Below are 7,385 nucleotides of genomic sequence, written 5' to 3'. Positions count from 1 at the left end.
TTGATTCTTGGGTTCCTTTCATCCAAGAAGCTCAAGAACCCTTTTTTCTAAAATTCAAAGATCTTATATTTATGGGTCTTAATGATTCATGTGAGTTGAAATTGATGTTCCTACTATGATTGAGTTGTGATTCATATTGTTTACAAGGTTATCAAGCTTTGACCTTAGTATGTGATACTCATATGATGTTCATGATAAATCCTCTTCAAGTCGCTTTTTAGATGATGTGTTTATGTCAATTAAGTGTAGAAATAGTTGAATAAGCAAAGCATGCTCCCCATATGTTTGATAAAATACTTATGTGAAAAAATTAGGGCCATTATAGCATGTGGATTAGGAAACCCCCAATTGTGTGCAAGTCCATGCATGCCTAGTTTTTGTTGAAAAGCCTTAGTGAACGAGTTGAGACATGATAGTATAAAATTCCCTTATTTCATGCTATTTGATATATGCTAAGCCTTTAATATATGCCAAGTGCTTAACGAGTAAATTGTGACATGATAGTATGAGGTTTCCCCAATCATGTGTTATCCGATACATGCCAAGACTAACCTACATGCGAAGTACTTGATACAAGACCTTGTTGAATGTAGTATGATCCAATAGCATGTTCCCCTATGCTATTACATGTTTATGATTCCTAAATGCTTGAAGAGATGCTTTAGTAATTGTGATGATGAATGAATGACCGTGGTTATGACTAGTCAAGAATGGTTATATTTTACTTTTATGTTATCGAGTCCTGGGGTATTTGTACCCAACAATTTAGCTGGTATCTAGAGGCTGTGTAAATTTTCATGATAATCTAGTCGGGCCATGATTCTCAGAAATCAGTGAATTAAAGAACTCTGTATCCTCAGACAGATACAGGACCTAAGAAATCTCAATAATCTTAGTAATCTCTGTGATCTCAGTATCTCTAGTAATCGAGCCTCAGTTCCGTACACAACTCAAATTGAGTAGTAGTTAATTGTTCAGTTCTAATACCTGTAGTAAACGAGTACTCTATTAAAACTCTGTATCATCAGTTAGATACCGTGATTCAATAGTATTCTGTCAGATACAGAACCAAGTGAATTCAGCTTAACTCAGTTAGATTATTTGAGAAATATGAACGATATCAGATTTAGTTCAATTTATGTTCAGTTGAGAATTTAGTTCAGAGTCTTTCAGTTGGGAGTAGGAGCTAGCATCGAGTAAGGAAAGGGATGGTGGCTCCCCTTCAGAGAGAGACCGAGTCATTAGGAGCAATCCCTGAACTCCAAAACTGCATAGCCAGCGCAAGATGCAGGAGTCACCGTCAGTAGAGGTTGTCACCCATAGAGTGATGTTTGACTATTATATTACCTTAGGCTGACTTTTTGTGAGGTTCAACCACTAGAGAAGCTTGACCAAAGAATTCTTTAACCGTGACACAGTATTGACACCCTTCCAACTGGGGTTATAGGTTGAACCCCACCAGTGGAAGGTCAGAGCATATTGGTTAAGTAACTATTTCCCACAGCTACAGTTTCAGTATCAATTTTCAGAAATTAGAACTGTCAGATACAGTCATCTATCTCAGTGAGGAACTTAGATAGTTCTATTAATTCATGGACCACTCGTCAGATAGGCTAGGTGTCATATACAGTTATTCAGTATCATATCCAGAGATCACTCAATAGATAGGCTTGATCTCAGTTTCAGAATAAGTTTGATCTCAGTTTCAGAATAAGTTGAGCAATCTTATTATCAGATCCAGAGATCACCCGATAGATAGGCTTGATCTCAGTCTCATATTTGGTTGAGTATTTTTGTGGTCATGTTCGAACATAATCATTTTTTATCATTATAGATTTTGGAATCATCTGTTAGAGTGGTTGATCTTTGATTGAGTCAGTCAAGAGCAGTGAGCTCAGAATTTAGTCATTGATGTGAGTATATTCAGTTAATCAGTTCCAGTATTCTCAATTTTGGAGATCACTCTCTAGATAATACTAATCTCAACTTTAGTACTCAGTTATCGGTATTAGATAATTCAGTAATTTAGTATCTCAGCGTTAGTAGTGAGTTCAGATGATAGCAAAGCGGTACCCGAGTTTTAGTATTTAGAGTTGTGATGATTGTGATTATGGTTTGTGAATTCATGTATGTGTTCTCTTTCGGTACTCTCATGATTAATAAGTTAAGTAATTATTCATCTGTGAACCCTTGCATTTAGCCTTACCTTATCTGCATACTCGGTATATTCCCGTACTGACACATTTGTGCTATGGTGTATTTAATTGACACCATAGGTTTAGAGGCATGAGATCCAGAGTTCCCTCAGTAGTTCAGTCCCAGTCAGCAGCAGTAGATATAGAAGTGATTCCTCTTCATTCGAGGATGATCCTTGTTTTATTATTTTCTCAAACTTTGTTTATTTTCAGTAGACGAAGTTAGTTGGGGACATGTCCCATCAACTCCGCAGTTCAGATAGTTTAGAGGCTTTTCAGACAGATGTATCAGAATTTAGTTTTTAGTTTTTGAGTACTTTTAGATGTGTTGAACCTTATAGCTAGTTTCTATATTTATTTAAGATATTGTGCAGTGTTAAGGTACAGATATCAGGAAAGGGGTTAGTTTGTGGTCCTTCGGGGTCATAAGCATCGTGTAACGACTAGGGGGTAGTCTCGGGTTGTTACAAACATAGTATCAGAGCCTAAGGTTCAATAGTGTCCTAGGGAGTCTGAAAAGACGCATCTAGTAGAGTATTATGCATGGATGTATTGCGTGCCACATTTATTTACAAGAGGCTACAGGATATTTTTAGGAGCAGTTTCCCTTCTTTCAGCGTTCATGTCGTGCGAGTGAGCATGAGCTTAAGTCGATCCTCAGTTTAATACACTTCTTTTTTCTATTTATAGAGTATGCCTCCTCGTAGAGATTATGCCTCTGGGGTTGATAACCAGCCCTCTCATCCAGTAGATCTTGAGAATAAGAGTGTGTCATATGTAGAGTTTCAGGCAGCTTTCCAGGTGCTAGCCCAAGCTGTAACTAATGTTCAGGGCAACTGTCAGGCTGCAACCCTACCTCAACAATATAGGGGTTTTTCCGTAGCCAGGATTAGAGATTTCATGAAGATGAACTTGCTAGAATTCTTTGGGTCAGTAGCAGGTGAGGACCCACAACTTTATCTAGAGGAGGTGAGGAAGGTCATCCAGATTATGCATGTTTCTGAGAAGCAGAGTGTTGATTTAACATCCTATAGGTTGAATGATATTTCTAATGATTGGGTAGTGATGTGGAAAGAGGGTATAGGGGAGGATGTAGCTCCCATGACTTGGCAAGAGTTTTAGGGTTCCTTCCTAGATAGGTTTTTCCTGCTAAAGATGAGAGAGGCTAAGGTAGAAGAGTTCATGAACCTAAGACAAGATTCTATGATAGTGAAAGAGTATTGTTTTAAGTTCAACCAATTATCTAAGTATGCTCCCGACTTGATAGCTGACCCTAGAGCGAGTATGAGTAACTTTGTCATTGGCTTGTCTGGGTTAGTGTTGAAAGAGTGTAGAACTGCGATACTCAATAGAGACATAGACCTTGATAGACTAATGATGTATGCACAACAGATTGAGGCGAATAAGATGAAGGAAAAAGAGAGAGTGAGCAAGAGAGCCAGGATAGGTAGTCGTGGTTTCTCTCAGGTAGGGCCATAGGGTGGTAGCCGTTCCTAGCATAGTCATAGATTTTCAGTACCAGCTCCATCCTCAACTAGTGTACCCACACTTGATTTTGAGGCTATCAATTATGATGGAGCGCCAGGCTCCAAAGCCCAGAGTAGTGCTAGTGGTGTTCGTACCTATCCATTTTGTGGAGAGTGTGGCAAGAGCCACCAAGGTGTGTGTAGAGACGATAGTGGTGTATGCTTTGGGTATGGTGTTACAGGCCATAGAATGTATAAATGTAGAGTTCTAGCTCATAGGGTTAGAGAGTTTCTTTAACTAGGTGACCCTTCCGGTGTCAGTAGTGTTCGGAGTCAGAGAATACTTTATGCGCTTCAGGCTCTTCTTGATCGGGAAAGGTTCCCTAAAATAGACTCGAGTATTTTATGAGTCCTTCATCTTTGTGATATGCATTGTTAGATCCTATACTTCCATTTTGAGCTTATATGTCAGCATGAGCTATGCATGAGTTTCAGATCTAAGTCTGTCAATCATGACCCAGTTTGTAGTTACCCTGTGCACCGCCCCAATATTTCAGCGAAGAGTTTGTAGAGGGACATTGAGTCCCAAGGGGGATATACCCAATGATAGTGTGGTATTTGCATGTCTTTAGACTCATTCAGTTGCATGTTCAGACTCTCCTTACAAAGTTAACCTTAGTTATCATTGCATAGCCAGTCATGCTTTTGAGAGTCAGTTCAATCAGGCATCCATGCACTAGATACGCATGTTCTGTAGAAAGAATTCAACTTTTCAATGGATTCAGTCATGCATTCATGAGATCCATTTAGTTATGAGTTCATACATCAGATATGCATGTAAGTTATGAGAATTCATCTTATGAGTAGCTTCAGTCGAGTATTCTATGCATCAGATATGCATGTCCAGTATGAGAACTCAGAGTATCAGTGGTTCCAATTGTGTAGTCATGTTTCAGATGTTCTTGTTCCTTGAGTAAGTAAAGTTTATCAGTATTCTTATCCTATCAAGTGATATTCGAGGATGAATGTTTCCAATGGGGAGATAATGTAACACCCCACAAAATTTTCTCCTAGTCTGAACCTTAGAGCATGTTCAGTGAAGCATAAATCCAGTCTCAAAAGTTTTAGAAGTGCGTTCCCACATGAGAAATATTTTGAAACGTGTAGAATTTCCCTAATATCGACTTTTTGTCATGTAGGGAATTGAATAAGTTTTCCATCGGTAAAAAATTTGCCCAAATCCAACACTCGGGTGAAGAGTTAAAGCCATTTTAGTGAGACAGTGTGCCACCTGGCACTTTAGCACCTAGCGAAGCCAGCCAAAATGACAATTGTCAAATTCTAGTGAGCCTCTGCGATTTCCTCCATGTCACAGTGCTTTTCCAGTTCGCAACCAAGGTGGCAACACGATTTCCACCGCGTCACGCCGTCAAGCGGTTTCCCAATTATTAAATTTCCAGTAAGCTGGCGTGATTATGGCACATCATGCCAGCATGAAAAATTGGGATTCTTCCAGTTTTGAATTTTAATTCCAAGGGCTTATTGGTCTTTTCCCATTCTTTTTTAGCCTCTATATATACCTGATAAAAGGCTCTCGGCCTCATTTCCCATCTTCAACATCAAAACTAGGGTTTTACAAACTCAAAACCCTTATTTCTTCTTCAAGAAAAATCAATAGAGATCAAGAGAAATCAAGAAATCAAGAATCTCTCCAAGGGATTTCAACAAAAGAGTTTCCCCAAGGTATGTAGATTTTGATTCTTGGGTCCCTTTCATCCAAGAAGCTTAAGAACCTTTTTTTCTAAAATTCAAAGATCTTGTGTTTATGGGTCTTAATGATTCATGTAAGTTGAAATTGATGTTCCTGCTGTGATTGAGTTGTGATTCATGTTGTTTATAAGGTTATCAAGCTTTGACCTTAGTATGTGATACTCATGTGATGTTCATGATAAATCCTCTTCAAGTTGCTTGTTAGATGATGTGTTCATGTCAATTAAGTGTAGAAATAGTTGAATTAGAAAAGCATGCTCCCCATATGTTTGATAAAATGCTTATGTGAAGAAATTAGGTCCATTATAGCATGTTGATTAGGAAACCCCCAATTATGTGCAAGTCTATGCATGCCTAGTGTTTGTTGAAAAGCCTTAGTGAACGAGTTGAGACATGATAGTATAAAATTCTCTAATTTCGTGCTCTTTGATATATGCTAAGCCTCTAATATATACCAAGTGCTTGACGAGTAAATTGTGACATGATAGTATGAAGTTTCCCCAATCACGTGTTATCTGATTCATGCCAAGACTAACCTACATGCGAAGTACTTTATGCAAGACTTTGTTGAATGGAGTATGATCCAATATCATGTTCCCCCTACACTATTACATGTTTATGATTCCTAAATTCTTGAAGAGATGCTCTAGTGATTGTGATGATGAATGAATGACCGTGGTTATGACTATTCAAAAATGGTTATGTTTTACTTTTATGTTATCAAGTCCAGGGGGTATTTGTACCTGACAATTTAGCTGCTGTCTAGAGCCTATGTCAATCTGGTCCTATCCGACCCAACCCCGGAACTTAGAACGGCCGGCTTGTTTGGACGGTAAAACGGGGAGAGGGGTTTTCATGATAATCCTAGTAGGGCCATGATTCTCAGAACTCAGTGAATTATAGAACTTTGTATCCTCAAATAGATACAGGACTTCAAAAATCTCAGTAATCTCTATGATCTCAGTATCGCTAGTAATCTAGCCTCAGTTCTGTACACAGCTCAGATTAAGTAGTAGTCAATTGTTTATTTCTAATCCCTATAGTAAATGAGTACTCTATTAACATTCTATATCATCTGTCAGATACCGTGATTCAGTAGTATTCTGTCAGATACAGAACTATGTGAATTCAGCTTAACTCAGTTAGATCATTTGAGAACGTGAACAGTATTATATTTAGTTCAGTTTGTATTTAGTTAAGAATTCAGTTTAGAGTCTTTCAGTTGGGAGTAGGAGCTAGCACCGAGTGAGGGAAGGGATAGTGGCTCCCCGTTAGAGAGAGAGGTCGAGTCGTTAGGAGCAATCCTTGAACTCCAAAACTGCGTAGCCAGCGCAGGATGCAGGAGTCACCGTCAGTAGAGGCTGTCACCCATAGAGAGATGTTTGACTATTATATTTCCTTAGGCTGACTTTCTATGAGGTTCAACCACTAGAGAGGCTTGACCAAAGAGGTCTTTACTCATGACACGGTATTGACTCACTTCCAGCTGAGGTTACAAGTAAGACCCCACCAGTGGGAGGTCAGCGCATATCGGTTAAGTAAATACTTCCCACAGTTGCAGTTTCAGTATCAATCTTCAGAAATCAAGACTGTCAGATACAGTCATCTATTTCAGTGAGTAACTCAGGTAGTTCCATTGATTCATGGACCACCCGTCATATAGGCTGGGTCTCATATACAATTATTCAGTATCATATCCAGATATCACTCGATAGATAGGCTTGATCTCAGTTTCAAAATCAGTTGAGTAATCTCATTATCAGATCCAGAGATCTCCCGATAGATAGGCTTGATCTCAATCTCAGATTTGGTTGAGTATTCTTGTGGTTAGGTTCGGACATGACCATTTTCTTATCATTAATAATAGATTCCGGAATTATTTGTTAGAGATGTTGATCTCTGATTGAGTCAATTGAGAGCAGTGAGTTCAGAATTCAGTTATTGATGTAAGTAT

Source organism: Capsicum annuum, chromosome 7 (genome assembly GCF_002878395.1).
Source record: "Capsicum annuum cultivar UCD-10X-F1 chromosome 7, UCD10Xv1.1, whole genome shotgun sequence".
Taxonomy (NCBI): Eukaryota; Viridiplantae; Streptophyta; class Magnoliopsida; order Solanales; family Solanaceae; genus Capsicum; species Capsicum annuum.
Note: the sequence above shows the minus strand (reverse complement) of the source record.